The sequence below is a fragment of the Zootoca vivipara genome, chromosome 1 (genome assembly GCF_963506605.1).
Source record: "Zootoca vivipara chromosome 1, rZooViv1.1, whole genome shotgun sequence".
In the NCBI taxonomy this organism is placed as follows: Eukaryota; Metazoa; Chordata; class Lepidosauria; order Squamata; family Lacertidae; genus Zootoca; species Zootoca vivipara.
In genome coordinates this window covers 32635278-32651082 of record NC_083276.1, presented here as the reverse complement: position 1 = coordinate 32651082, position 15805 = coordinate 32635278, and the positions used below count along the sequence as shown (strand labels likewise).

Below are 15805 nucleotides of genomic sequence, written 5' to 3'. Positions count from 1 at the left end.
TGTGTGTGTGCTTATTTTGAATCTGCGTGTTTCAATCTCAAGCCGACATCTATTTATTTCATGTTTCCAATACTAAATGTTTCTCTTCTATGGTTTTTCAGGAAACCAGCTGTGAGGGTTGAGAGGAATATGCTTGTTGTTGTGGAAAGGATTGCTAAAAACAATACAACTGGGGTGTATTTTGCCATTACGGTTCTTTAAATAGTCTCTGGCATGGCACAGAGGCGTTAACAGCATCATTAAACACAGACACAGACAGACAGACAGACAGACACACACAATGAAGGACCAAAAGCATCTTGTCTCCACTAGCATAAAAATACTGGGGAGAAATGTAGGTATGAATGCATTTTTATCTGAGTAAACTTACAACATATTTACAAATGGGTGTCCTTGAATGCTCAGTGGATTATGTTAAATTGGTTACCAAAAGCTATTTGCCCTTCCATTGCTTTCAATCTTTAGCATTTCTGACATAATAATCTGATAGGCAAATCTCCTTGCATGGCTTCTTGCCATTATAGACTCCCTGCTGTAGCTGCTTAAAGGGCAAATTAACAGTAGCACAATTCAAGTCACCTCTTCACCTCTAATACAAAGCATCAGCTGCACGTTCTTGCTCTGCTAAAGCTCTCCATATGGTTGCTGCAGGACCTTAACAAAAGGATTTTTTTTAAAAAAGCGCTTAGAACCCAGAATGAAGACTGAATAAATAGGAAGAGGGAAGCAAAAAAGTCTTTAAGTCAAATCGCAGCTCCCATTTCTGTTATTTGAAGGTTATGTTGGAAAATAGAGAGGTACCATCTGCAATTTATTAATACGTTGTAATCTTCATTAGTTAATTTTTGCTCAGTGCAAATGTGATTAAGGATGTGACCTTCAGATGATGATTATTAATACCAAATATTGCATTATGAAACTATTAAATTGTAGGCAAATATTGGTACTTTGCAGACAATCAGAATGATAAGTGTGATAGTTTGTAGAGATACTGTACCAACATTTCCCTCTGACTGATTGCATTGCATATTGATATTAGCAAGTATCAGTATGTAGTGCAATCAGTCAGCAGAAAATGAGTGAAATGTAAACTAATGAGAGCTAATTGTCTCTTATAATAGCAAGGACACAGAATTCTATCAATTAAATTAGGCTAAGTTGAAACAGCGATCAATGTAATAATGTTGTGATATCAACCAAATTAGATGCAGTAATGAAATGGATGATGTGCTAGGGTGACAACATAAGTAAAGTGAAACTTTTGATTGGGTTTTAAAATCAGTGAACCCACCTGCCCCTACCTTGCCTTAACCCAATGCAATATTCCCTTTAGCTACAAGCTCAGGACTGCGTAGGTAGTGTAGTTATTATTATTATTATTATTATTATTATTATTATTATTATTATTTATACCCCGTCCATCTGGCTGGGTTTCCCCAGCCACTCTGGGCAGCTTCCAACAGAAATATTAAAATACACTAATTTCTTAAATATCAAAAGCTTCCCTAAACAGGGCTGCCTTCAGATGTCCTCTAAAAGTCTGGTAGTTGGTTTTCTTTTTGACATCTGGTGGGAGGGCGTTCCACAGGGCGGCTGCCGCTACCGAGAAGGCCCTCTGCCTGGTTCCCTGTAACTTGGCTTCTCGCAACAAGGGAACTGCCAGAAGGCCCTCAGCACTGGACCTCAGTGTCCGGGCAGAGCGATGGAGGTGGAGACGCTCCTTCAGGTATACTGGACCGAGGCATTAGGTATAGGGTTACATTCAGACCATTAATCCATCTAGTTCAGCACTGTCTCTATACTGCAGACTATCCCAACCCGATTCCTTCCAGAACTTGCTGGACTACAACTCACATCATCCCTGCCCTTTGGCCATGCTGACTGGGGCTGATGGAAGTTGTAGTCCAAAACATCTGGAAGACACCAGACTCGGGGAGGATGAGGATGAATTCTCAATAGAAAGTAGCAATAGCTCTCTAGGACTAGAGATACCAGGAAGTGAATCTTTTGGAGGAAAAGTGATGCAAACAGAAAATACCAAAGGGAAAAGACATGTGAGCTTACAGGAATGGAGTTAGTGAAGAACTCTGGCTACTGGAGTATCCATCAGAAGCGGCTGAAAGCAGATCACCAGTGCTAAAAACAGGTTGGTGTATGACAAGGGAATAGCTGGAGCAGGCATAGGCAAACTTTGCCCTCCAGATGTTTTGAGACTACAGGTCCCATCATCCCTGACCACTGGTCCTGTTAGCTAGGGATGATGGGAGTTGTAGTCCCAAAACATCTGGAGGGCTGAGTTTGCCTATGTCTGAGCTGGAGGGAAACCTCCAAATGTCAAAGGCAAATTTGAAATGCCTAAGAAGCATATTTTGGTTCGTTTTCTCCTCTCCGCTATTTGAATTTTTAAGCCGCAGGGGTAGAACACAGATGGGAAATTGCTCACTCTTCATTTCTGGTGTGAGAGCAGCTGAGGCTGTCAGGTCTGCATGTGTCTTCAAGGAATCTCCAAGTGGAGCAAATGACCTAAGGGAAAAGCTACAGCCCTGATAAACACTGTTGACCACTGACATATATGTACAATTATTTCAAATGTGCTTGCGGGTGAGGAGGAAATTTGATTCGGTGTGCTTTTAAAGGGGAACCTATCTAATTTGCACTTTCTGAAGCAGTATGAGACCCAAAGCATAGCCATCCTTTGAAAATAACATTGCTCTGAATTTTGCAATGCAGCTCACCTGTGTAGAAAAATGTATACGGGGGAATCCCCACTTATGTGGCAGTTCCATTTTGGGCTGTTGTACATGTCACTGGGACCCACGCAAGTGGGGATTTCCCCATTCCAATCCTGCCCCAGCCCCTTTGGGCGCCATTTTCAGTGTTTGCGTCAGTGGGAGTGTGCGTACTGATTGCACACAAGTGGAGAGACACCTGTATGCTAAGGCAAAGTGTGTGCGAAAAACACATTATCAGTGAAAGTAGCATACAAAAATACATTATATTAGGGGCAATGGATTTGCATATATATATATATATATATATATATATATATATATATATATATGCTAGCTGGCCCTGCACGCGTTGCTGTGCGTTAGTCTGTGAAATGGAGGGTAATAGCCCCCCTTCAGATACCCCTGAGTCTCAGAGTCCCCCTGAGTCGAGGCGAGATACTGTGGAGAGGGCAGGTTTCATCCCTGTGTTCCCCCCCCCCTGTTCTGACCCATTATGTATCCCTGCCCTCTATTCGGGGCCCCACCTCCACTTGGCCTAGTCTGGAAAGCGGCCTAGTCTGCAAAGCCGAGGTGAGATATTGTGGAGAGGGCAGGTTTCATCCCTGTGTCTCCCCCCACCCTCTTCTGACCCATTACCTATCCCTGCCCTCTATTCGCCCCCCCTACCTCCACTTGGCCTAGTCTGGAAAGCAGCCTAGTCTGTCTGATAATGGCCGCCTTGGGGTTTCAGTTGCTTGGTTGATGATGTTATTTGGTTTGTGGGTGTGGCTTAGATTTCACAGGAAGGGAAGGGGTGGAGGACGGTACTACGCCACTTGAGGGCGCTGTTTGACTTGGTGGAAAACCAGGTCTACACCTGCCCAGGTGTGTGATTTGAGGGATTTTTGCCCCCAACAACGCTCAGGGAGTGGCCTGTCAAAATTTCAGGACGATCGGTCAAGCGGTTACGGAGAAAAGTGTAGAACGCAGTTTCACGATTTTTACATTTATATATATATATATAGGTATATGTATGAAAAAATGCACACTTAAATGAAATTAGAAGAAATGGACTACATTTCCAATGACAAGAGAGGGAGTGAAAATTATTCTGGTGGTTTACTTCTGATATGTGCATTTTCTTTTTAAATTATATGTCTCTGACCATGCAATCCTATGTGCATGTCTACTCAGAAGTAAGCTCCAATGAGTTCAATGGCTCAATCGGTAGAGCATGAGATTCTTAATCTCAGGATCATGGGTTTGAGCCTCATGTTGGGCAAAGGATTCCTGCATTGCAGGGGCTTGGACTAGATGAACCTAGTGGTCCCTTCCCACCATAGCTGCCAAGTTATCCCTTTTTTTAAGGGATTTTCCCTTATGCTGAATAGGCTTCCTTGCAAGAAAAGGGAAAACTTGGCAGCTATGCTTCCCACGCCACGCTTCTATGATTCTACTCCCAGGTTAAGTGTGTATAGGATCTGGTAAGGCTGAACATGGCAGTCTATTGGTCTAATTCATATCCTGTTTTGAACGTGCTCCTCCCCAGCATTAGGCTTTAATCCTGTGTCCACTTATAATCTACGAAACAAAATAAACAACATTAACAAAATAGCAGCCAAAAAATGAACTAAGCACTCTCAAGTTCATACACAAGCCCATGACTCATAATCTTTTACTCTATTTAGCTCATTAAAATACACATACAGTACACTGAATACAACGAGGGCTGGCTCTAGGGGTAGGCTGGGTGGTGCGGGGCGCCAGAGCCGCGTGGAAGCCGTGCTGCGCCCTGCGCCCGCCCACCAGCCGCGACAAGAAAGCGGGGGCGCCGGAGCGATCTCTGCACCACGGCGCCCGGGCGCCCAACATGGTTGAGACGGCCCTGAATACAACTCCTTGTGAGGGCAGGAGCTCTGAAAGGCAGGTTAAAATCTGGGGAGGAATTCAACGGTCATACTCTTCTGATTGTTCTGCCAGCACAAGGTATATGATGATTAGACCAGGGCCTCCTCAACATATCTTTTTTTAGTGTGCATTCATGGTGATTGTATCGGGGCATGATAATAAATTTCCCAACCCCCTCAGATTTAGTGTAATTGCTTTTAAACTAGCCATTCTGTTTGTCTAATTCAGGCATCCCCAAACTTCGGCCCTCCAATTGTTTTGGCCTACAATTCCCATTATCCCTAGCTAACAGGACCAGTGGTTGGGGAAGATGGGAATTGTAGTCCAAAACATCTGGAGGGCCGAAGTTTGGGGATGCTTGGTCTAATTTATAGGATGATTCGCTGCCAACCCATCTGGGTTGTCCTGTGTCTCTCACCTTATAATGTCTATCAAACCTATTGTGTTGCATTAACATAAAGTGTGATGGGTGGGGGGAGAGGGGGGTTAGAGTTAGATTTGGGTTAAATAGTGGGGGGTAGCCTATATGTAGTTAGGTGTTAGATTGGAGTTTGTTTGTTTGGAGTAACTTGGACCATCTGGCTTCCAACCGATTGGTCCTGGGTCTCAGCTGGCATGGAGGGCCTTGTTTAAGAACAAGCTATCCTCTCTTCTTAATTCACCTTACTGTTATTGCTATTGTTATTTTTCTTTTCTTTTTTCCTTTCTTGTTCCCCCCTTTGTTTTCTGTTTTTAAAGAATACACACACACACACACACACACACACACACACACACACACATGTAATGAAACAAATAAGTAAATATATTTTTTCGTCTCATTCTCTCAAAGGAGTCCTTTTTTTCTGGGGATACTCAAGGATATGCAGTACTGGCATATCCAGTAGAAAAGCACTGCAGAAGAACTTCCACTTGCAGAAGGACATCAGGGTGAATACTGAATAAACAGGTCACCTGGTGGAGTCCAAATTTTGCTATAACTTCTCAGTTAATTTCACTCACTTTCTTAACCAAAATAAAGTGTCTAAATATGGGTGTGGCTGCCCCAGTGGCCTCATGGGCCAATAGTGGGAGGGAGGAGGAGAATTCACTACAGCAGCCACGGACAGTGTCCCCTTGCTCTGAAAGAGGAGGTGGTACAGCTCCAGAACAGCCTCTCCCGAAACAGAGAGCTAGAAATAATAATCCCAGCACAGGATGGGTATGAAGTAAGGAGTCTACTGTGAGAATATCTAGATATATACCATGTTAGCATAAATCCTATACATGGAACTACTGCTGCATGTGACTGATTGTTTATATATGACTGCTGTTCTTTCCCATGCAGGAGCCCGGATGTAATCCGACTCCTGTCATGTGGTGTTCTTTGTTCTCACTCTGCTTTCTCTATAATAAAGCATCTCTCTATAATAAAGTAGTTTAGCAACTACAGAATGTGTGCTGTCTTCTTTAACCGGAGGGCAGTCGCAGTAGAAGAATACTGGGCTATGGCCCTAGTATTCTAACATACCGTTGTATCATGAAGTTCAATCAGTGGGTTAAATGGCACACAATGGGACATGTGGAGCATTTGCGTATATTGTAATTAGGATGTGTGATCTGTATTTTAACCTATTTTGTGTTTAACTTGTATTGATTTTTACTGTTCATGGCTTAAATGCATCACTTGAAGATATACATGGATAAAGAAATGATGGGAGATTCTGGTGGGGTGGAGACCTTGAGCAGTGTTGCAGGATCTCGCAGCACTGCTGTAATGTGGTCCTAGTGACAGCCACCCTAGACGTCTTTTGCTATGTTTTGAATGAGCTGCATCTCACAGAGTTTCTAAGAGGATCACCACATATGATAACGATAGATACTTGATGTTATTCCAGGCAGCAACAAGATATTGTCTCAACTCAGTTTGCTTACCTGCTTCTACTCTCAAACCATGAACAGACACAGAAAAAGCAAATAGGTTTCGGGACAATGATTAGGCAAGAGACTGTTGGCATTAGAGAAGAGATGGGAGCCATTCACAGACTGAAAGTACATTAGTGTGAAATTGGACCTTCCTAATGAACAGCTGTTCTTAGTTTCACCTAATATCGTATGTGCAGCAGTGGGCTCAGAAGGGTCCCAAGTAACAAACTTTTGGTGACAATAGGAGGCTGAGCTCTAGGGATGCTGAGAGTTAGATACTCTTACATCTAACATGGAGTACAGGGCAATGGAAAGGTTGAGGACATGTTCTGAAAGCAGAAGGTCCGTGGTACAATTCCTGGCATCTCTAGCTAAGCAAAAAGTATCACATAGCAGGTGATAAAGACCACTGCTAATTGGACAATATAGGGCTAGATAGAGAAATAGTCTGTTTGGTATAAGGTCACATTCCTCTTCTTCATCTCTTTATTTGCATGCCACTTTTCCTAGAAAATTGTGCCCAATTTTCTCACAACATATAAAATGAACAGTAAATAGAACATTTTTTATTTTTTAAAAAATAGGAATGGAAAATAATCCTGTTGTCCATAAATACAGAAAATAAATCCACACAACATTATATAAAGCAACACACAAATAAGCTAAGCTAACCAAACAGCTTAAAATGAAGCAGGAGGCACATAATGCCTAACACAGAAATAAAATGATAGTATACAAATTGGGAGGGGGTGGGATCATTATTCCAAAACGACATTCCATTGAAGCTCACCACAGTTGACTTACCAGCATTAGATTACATTAGATTACATTAGATTACAGCTCCCACTTGTGGTAGCCTTCCTTCTCAGCTCTTACTGAGTCTCCTCTGTCAGTTACTTTTCCATCCCTCACATGGGGAAGGTAAAGCTAGCCACCCCTCCTTCAAACCCCAAATATTCTCATAGCTTTTTCGGTTTTGCTTACTGTGATACATGAAGCGGAGGTGTGTTTTACTAAATCAGCAGATATTGTTAGGTCAGTAGATATAATCTGCAGATATGTATGGGATATTTTCTAGTGTTTAAGATTACTCACATAGAAAATTATCTCTACAATATATGGGGTATATTTGTAAGCCATCTGTGTTGTTATGCACACTGTTTCCTAAGCTTTTACAAAAATTGGTTGAAAAAAGTAATGGGATGTTACAAGTTAGTTATTACACTTGTAAAAGGTTATGGATTAAGTCCTGCTGGGTTTTGTGGCAGATTTGGGATGTGTGATTAGAACAAGGAAAACAAACATTATTTATTTATTTATTTATTTATTTGCACCCTGCCCATCCAGCTGGGTTTCCTCAGCCACTCTGGGTGGCTTCCAACAAAGATTAAAATACATTAAAATGTCACACATTAAAAACTTCCCTAAACAGAAAGATTGAAAATGCCACTAACCTTTATTGGGCCTTGAGAATCTCTGAGTCTGCATGACAGGAGGCTTCCCTGTTTTCAACGGGATAAAGGAGACTGAAACAAAACAGCACAGATTCTGGCTGCTTGCATCTTTTAATGAATACTCCTCACGTTTGGGCCCCTTTGTCAATCTCTCAGTTTTCAGGGGTTTAGCTGTGAAAAGTGTGCATAGCACTGCATGCCCTCATAAACCATGGAGTAGACATTTGTCTAGGTCCTAGGATGTCCCCCCCCCCGCTAAATTATGCCCATGTCGGACACAACTAAACAAGTAAACAACAAGAAGTCAGAATTGCCAGCTCTTTCTCTGCCCATTCCAACTTCCAGGCTGCTGTTTCTGTGTGTGCTCTCTCGCTCTCGCTCTCCTTCGTTGGGTATCTCATTCAAAAAACACAGAGAATCTCTGCTGCTATCCAGACACTGTCTCCTAACCATTAACAAGTGAATGATCAGCCAGCAGCTAAATGCAGCATAATATTTCATTCTTCTCTATAAATAAGACCTATTTGGTTGTGATGTCAATGCAGGTATCTCTCAGCTTATGTGGGGGTTATATTCCAGGGGTTCCACCAAAATCACATTGTCAAAACATATTTGGCGCAATGGCAGATGAGATTGCAAAAGTCTTTTCCCCCAGGACATCTGCCCCCCCTTTTATTTTATATATTTTGCCAAGTGTGTAAAGTTGAATGTGCACAAGTTACGAGCTTACTGAACACTGATGTTACCTTGGACTGAGCAGCTTGGAGTTGTATCCTGTTTGTGGCCTCTGTTGCACTTAAGAAACATCCTTTGACCTTCTGTATCTTCTGCAACTATATAAATGGCCCTCTCATTATTTTCTGCTATTTGCTTTCTGATTTATTGCTTATTTTTATGATAGAAGAACTTCATCAACATTTATTATTTTTTATATTTTGCTGGAAGCCGCCCACAGTGGCTGGGGAAGGGCAGGGTAAAAAATATTATTATTATTATTATTGTTGTTATTATTATTATTATTATTATCACCACCACATAATAATAATAATATAATCATCATAAAGTAGGGACGCGAGTGGCGCTGTGGTCTAAACCACTGAGCCTCTTGGGCTTGCCAATCAGAAGGTCGGTGGTTCGAATCCCCGCAACGGGGATCCTGTTGCTTGGTCCCAGCTCCTGTCAACCTAGCAGTTTGAAAGCACGTCAAAAGTGCAAGTAGATAAATAGGTACTCCTCCGGCGGGAAGGTAAAAGGTGTTTCCATGCACTGTTCTGGTTTCGCCAGAAGCGGCTTAGTCATGCTGGCTGCAAGACCTGGAAAAACTGTCTGCAGACAAACGCCGGCTCCCTCAGCCAGTAAAGCGAGATGAGCGCCGCAACCCCAGAGTCATCTGCAACTGGACTTAACTGTCAGGGGTCCTTTACCTTTTACCTTTTATCATCATCATCATTAAAGGGGCTCAGCTCCAGCTCAATTGCTTCTGCGGCAAGGAGTGCCCATCCCAATGCTTAAAGCAAATGGGATGGGCAGGTCTATGTGTGTCTGGGGAGGAGAACAGTGGCAACAACTCCTCTCCACTCATGGCTTATCCTTTGGTAGCTCAGGGGTGGGGAACCTCAGGCCCAGGGGAGAAATGTGTCCCTCCAGAACTTTCTCTCTGGCCCTGGTGACTTTCTTCAGGCCACCTCTCATCCCTAAGCACACCGCCTCTCTCCCTGTCACACTCCTCGCTAGCTCTGCTTCTCATTTTCCTGGAGTTTTTTTGCCCATCTGGAATGTGTCCTTGAATTCTGATAATGTATCTTGCTTGCCCAGGTAGAGAACAGAGAAGGATGCATGAGTAGATGTAGAAATTAGCATACTGTACAAAGGTAAAATTTACATACATTGTTCCATCCACTTTGGCTAGATGGATCAAGGATAACTGATAGTAAGGAAATAGTAAATTTAATTATTAGAGTATTAAAAGAATACAAAACACAAAATCCGGAGGGGAGGGACGTTAAAGAATATGTTGCATAAAGGTAAAGGGACCGCTGACCATTAGGTCCAGTTGTGACTGACTCTGGGGTTGCAGTGCTCATCTCGCTTTACTGGCCAAGGGAGCCAGTGTACAGCTTCCAGGTCATGTGGCCAGCATGGCTAAGCCGCTTCTGGTGAACCAGAGCAGCAAACGGAAACACCGTTTACCTTCCCGCTGTAGCGGTCCCTATTTATCTACTTGCACTTTGAGGTGCTTTCGAACTGCTAAGTTGGCAGGAGCAGGGACCGAGCAATGGGAGCTCACCCCATCACAGGGATTCGAACCACCGACTTTCTGATCGGCAAGCCCTAAGCTCTGTGGTTTAACTCACAGCGCCACCCGTGTCCCATAATGTAGCATAAACTGAAATTAAAACCTTAAATTAAATAGATAAATTATGGCTGGACCAAAATTGTACTAAAATGCAGCAGACCATCAAATAATTAAAGATAGGAGAGCCACCTGGATCAGATGATTTTTATCATAGAGTACAATAAGCAATTTATAAATATTATCCAAGACCCAATAACAGCAGCTCAAATTAAGTATGTACTCTAAACCATCTACCTCAAGAATTGGGGAAATAATTTGAAATATAATTATAATATAAATACATATACTAAAGGAAAAGACCAAGATGTAGCACCATACATACACTTATTGAATTTTGACTATAAAATCTTTATGACAATTCTAATGAACAGAGTAAATAAAACAATTCCTATTAATATGGATTCAAAGTGCATTAAATAATATCCACAAAGTTCAAGCCAGTTTTTTTAAAAGGTAAATCTAGGAACACTGATGGACATAACAGATTACAACAGAAAAAATAAACTGTCAGCTGTGTGTGTTTTTGGACACTGAGAAGGTGTCTGACAGGTTTAAAATGGCCCTTCTTAAAGGACTGTATGCCATGTTATTGTTTTGGGAATAACTTCTGTGAATGGGTCAATATTACTTACAAGTCTCGTGCCTAAATGCCAAACATCAGGTTTCCCAGCTTTTCATTTACTGAGAGGTGCAAGACAAGCGTGGCCTTGCCGGAAGTATTGTTTAGACGGTCCTTAGAGCTTTTGGCAGAAAGCATCAGATAGCAGAATAAGATTTCACATACACACCCAGGACAAACAGAACTAAAAGTATGTGTGCTGATGATATGGCAGCTTTATTTGACGAATGGAGGAATTAGAAAAGTTCCTGCAGAAATATGCAAAAGTAGCTGGATGCAAAGTCAGTGTTACAAAACTGAAGTGCTTCCTCTAAAAATATTGAGGTCTTGATAAAATTCAGGATGCTAACTGGTTAACAAATAAGACTCTGCTCTAAAGCAAAATATCTGGGCTTGAGTATTAGCACAGAATTGCAAGACTTGTATAACATCAATCAAATTACTTTACAACATCAAGCACAAAAAGATTTAGAGAGATCAGGGCCAGCTGTAAGGGAAGGCAGGGTGGTGCAGGGCGTGCCGCACGGCAGAGCAGCGCAACAGACACACTGCGCCCACCCACCAGCCGCACCGAGAAACAGGGCGGGGGCGCTGGAGAGATCTCTGCACCACGGCGCCCGGGCGCCCAACATGCTTAGGACGGCCCTGAGAGAGATGGAGGAGGAGTGCATCCAGGTCTCTGCTGGGGAGCACAAGGAAAAGCCTTGCTGGATCAGACAAGGAGCATCCAGACAACAGGTTGTCCATGGGAAGCCTGCAAACAGGACCTGAGTGGTTTCCAGGAACTGAGAAGGATACTGCCTCCAACTGTGAAGGCAGCATATAGCCATTGTAGCTAGTCACCATTGACAGCATTACATAAGGTGCTTATATAAGATCCGAATCTGCTTTTCTGCTTACAGAAGTACCTGGTTCCCATAAAGCCTTGATGCAGGATGATAAAATGTATTATTCATTAAGTGGCAGGAATCAATATTGAGAGAACAGATTCAGAGATTTTAAAAGTCTTTTTTTTCAGATCCACTGAATTATTATGTTAGTTTTCCAAAGCAAAATATGTTTTATTGCACGTTGATTGTGTTGAAATGCATGTAAAAATGATGACATCGGAAACAGTTTCTTACAGACAATGTATTCACAGACTGAAAAATATATTAAAGAAACTATTCCCCCCCCCCATTTAGCATGAAAAATAGCCAGTCATGTTTGACAACTAGCAGGCTCCAGTATGCTGGGCACAGAGCCATTCGTGGAGGGGACCCCACTGCAAATAGCAGAGCCCCGTTCTCCCTCAACCCCTGCAAACACACGGGGCCATTACATGGAATAGTAGACTTGCGTGCACCTCCATAAGAGCTGCTGGATCTGGGAAATGATTTATAATGAGTTGAAGAAAATGTTGAAGATAACCTTTGTTTAAAAAAAACCCAGAGGCCTTTTTATTAGGAATAACAGGTGAAGACATAGCAAGAAATATTAAAAGACTATTTATGTATGCAACTACAGCCGCCAGGATGCTACTTGCCCAGAAATGGGAAGAAGAGAAAGTACCAATGAAGGGAGGAATGGATAACTAAGATAGACGATGCCGAAATGGCAAAGATGACTGTGAAAATCTGGGACCAAGATGAATAAAGTTACACAAGACTGGATTAAATTTATAGGATATTTTAAGGTCCACTGTAAAGACTTTAAAACACGAGCAGGATTGATATAGCATCTATGAAGTATTGTGAATTAGGGTTATCAATGGCCTTGTGACCAAATGAAAAACTAAGGATGTGTAAGGTAATAAAGGGGATAAATTGGAAACCAGGGGGTGGGGTGAGTCTAGGAGGGATGAATAAGTTATTTGGATGTTAAATGGTTAAATTTAATATGAAAATTTAATATGAAAAAAGAGCTACTGGATGAGGCCAGTAACCCATCTAGTCCAGCATCCTGTTCTCACAGTGGCCAACCATATGCAAGTGGGAAATGCACAAGGAGGACTTCAGCACAAGAGCACCCCCCCCCGGACTGCTGGTAGTGCCTCCATATTGCAGACTCACTTCATTTGGGCAAGGAATACAAGATCTGATTTATTAACTTCATGATTTTGTATGAATACCATAAAAAAAGCTCTGCTGGATCAAGCCAGTGGCCCACCTAGTCCAGAACAGCCAACATTTTCAAACTGGGACGCATGTCTTCCAGGAAACGCTCCTGGGTGAGTCACATGACCTCGCCCTGGGAAAAAATGCTTTTGGGGGTGCAGCGTGAGAGCATGAGAGATCACGGCACCCAAAATGGCTACCAAGATCTCACGTGAAAAAATGGGATTTCCCCTTTTTCCAGGGCACTTGGGAGGCACACTAGTCCATTTTCCTATTCTCATGCTGGCCAACCACATGCCCCTGGGAAGCTGGCAAGCAGGACGTCGAATATAGTGGAAGTTATATAGCCGTTATTGCTCATAGTTATTGATAGCCTTATCCTCCATAGAATAAGAAAAGTTGTAACAGAACACAAGGGTCATCTAGTCCAACCTCCTGCAATGCAGGAATCTCAACATGTGGTCCTCCATCCAATTTGAAACCAGACCAGACCCTGTTTGGCTTTGCAGATATGCTAGCAGTTTTATTGCTGCATCGCTAGGAGGGCATGAATTTGTCTGATCTTATTTTAAAGCCATCTATGTTGGTGGCAACAACTGCCTCTTGTGGGAGCAAATTTCATAATTTAACTATGTGCCGTGGGAAGAAATACTTTCTTTTGTCCAGTCCAAAATAGGTCACTGAGCTAGGGAGGTGCTTGGTATGATCCTGCAGGACTCATATGTTCTTAGTTTGCATCCCAAAAGGTTGCTGTGTTAGTCCATTGTGTGAAAAACATTGGAGAGCTCTCTGGCCTCTGAAAGGCTAATATTTTTTGCCACAAGCTTTAGTTTGCTGTAGCCCACTTTGCCAGATTTGTGTTTTTTTTGCCATTTAATCTAACAATTGGCTGTAAACCTGCTGAAGATGTCAATCTACTGGGAATAAATTTATGTAAGAAGTTGTTTTCTGGAGACCACAGCTGACTGAATTTCTTCTTGAATACAAGAGTTAGAAGGAGTGACTGGGGTTCTGGCTTTAACAATTTTAAAAGCTTTTTGCATGAGTTATTTGTAGGATTCCAAATGGCCTTTAAAATCTTTTATTTTTCTAAGGGAAAAGTGGAATGTTTCTTTGATCAAAATATTTTCTTCCAAAAGCATACAATGAGAAGATATTGCGGCATTCCTTCCAAATCCACTCCATTTATTTTTTTTAAAAAAATGTTTCTGTAAAAGAGGGCTGGCAATAGAAACACAATTTTTTAACATCAAAACGCCAGGAGGGAAAGGTGTATTCCTCACATCATCTAAAAGAGCAGTTTTGTCCTTTTGACCGTTTCTTCACAGCCTGCCTACTTGCCACATCTGTTTGGCAGGTAGGTAATAAATGGTGAATTCACCTGATGGCTCGGCAGCTTCCTTTGGTGGGGAGGGGAGGAGGGAAGGAAATCAAGTAAAGTGCTCCTGCGAAAAGGATGGCAATAATTTTCACATCGCTGCAAGCCATTCTGCGAGTCATTCCCGTTCCAAGGAGTGCACCAAAGCACCCCAGTTAATTCCCCACAATTGCCACAGCTACTGTACCTTTGTGACTCTACGCGTCATTTGCCCACTCGTAATCAGCAGCCTGGTAATCACTCCTTTCACAGTGAAATGGGTTTGTTTATTTATTTATTTGTACCTGCCCTCCCTCTTTCTCTCCCCCCCCCCATCTCCCATTTTGACTTAATTTTGACCTTCAGCTGCCAGGCAAGATTCCTGCCTCCACAACTGGCGGCAGGTCGCTTCCGTCCGTGAGCGTAAAAAGAGAAGTATAATGGTATGCATTTATTTCACAACCAGGCATTTGGATACTGTACTTCCAAAGACAATGCTATTTTGGCCTGGCTCAAAGCGACAGCAGCAGCAGCAGCAATTTCAAAGAAACAAAGCTACCTCCAGCTTATTCATTGAAAGTGGGCAAGGCATGGGCACAGCTGCAGAGAATCTTGCCCAAATAATTATCGTAGCTTCTTCGTGTACATTGCTGCCCAGCCCATTTCCTTTCAAGAACTCGAGAGTAGGCAAAATGAAAATCAAAGCTATTTAATACACCAAATTAAACATTGGGGGGGGGGCAGAAATCATTTTAAGGTTCCAAACTTTACAGTACAGGTAACTTGCATCTTACATGGGAGTTGGGTTCCTGGGAAAATCACATAAAACCAGGAACTCCTGGAGCCAGATGTGCGAGGTTGCCCCAAAGGGTTCAGTGTGTGTGACACATGCGTGACGTGTGATGTCGTGTGTGCTGCATGCCACACAGGGGCGTAGGAAGGGAGGTGCGGTCTGCCCCATGTGTCATCCCTGAAGGGGTGACAAAATGGCACACCGCAGGGGGCAGCATTACTGTGGGGCCTGGCCTGCAGTACGCCTGAGCCACGGGTCTCTCCTGGGAGGGATGCGGTGGCTCCGGGCCCCACACTGCCCGAAACGAGGGTGTGGGGCTTGTCTGCCAGGCGGACTCCATGGGCAGATTGCCGTGCCACCCCTGTGCACGGGTCATCCCTCTGCCCCCATGGGCAACTCACCCCGCCCCTGCCGCTCCGGGTGCCCTCAACAGCGATGGAGCCCAGGCCCCTTCCAACAAATATTGAGGGGACCAAAGACACCTCAACCCCCTAGAGCTGGCATGCCTGCCTGCCAGGAACTACCCCCTCCCGCAGAGGCAAGAGGGCTCTGACAGGGCCCTGTGACCACAGCTTTGTGCAGAGGCTAAAAAAGCCAATGCAATTC

At 43.1% G+C, this 15805-nt stretch overlaps 1 long non-coding RNA gene across 1 annotated transcript in view; it reads right to left on the bottom strand.

Moving 5' to 3' along the window:
• Positions 1-8175, bottom strand: part of LOC132592565 (uncharacterized) — a 38095-nt gene extending 29920 nt beyond the window's left edge. Inside the window, exon 1 of the long non-coding RNA XR_009558074.1 lies at positions 7979-8175. This is a non-coding gene — a long non-coding RNA (uncharacterized LOC132592565). The remainder of the gene's footprint in view (positions 1-7978) is intronic.
• Between the last annotated feature and the right edge of the window lie 7630 nt (positions 8176-15805).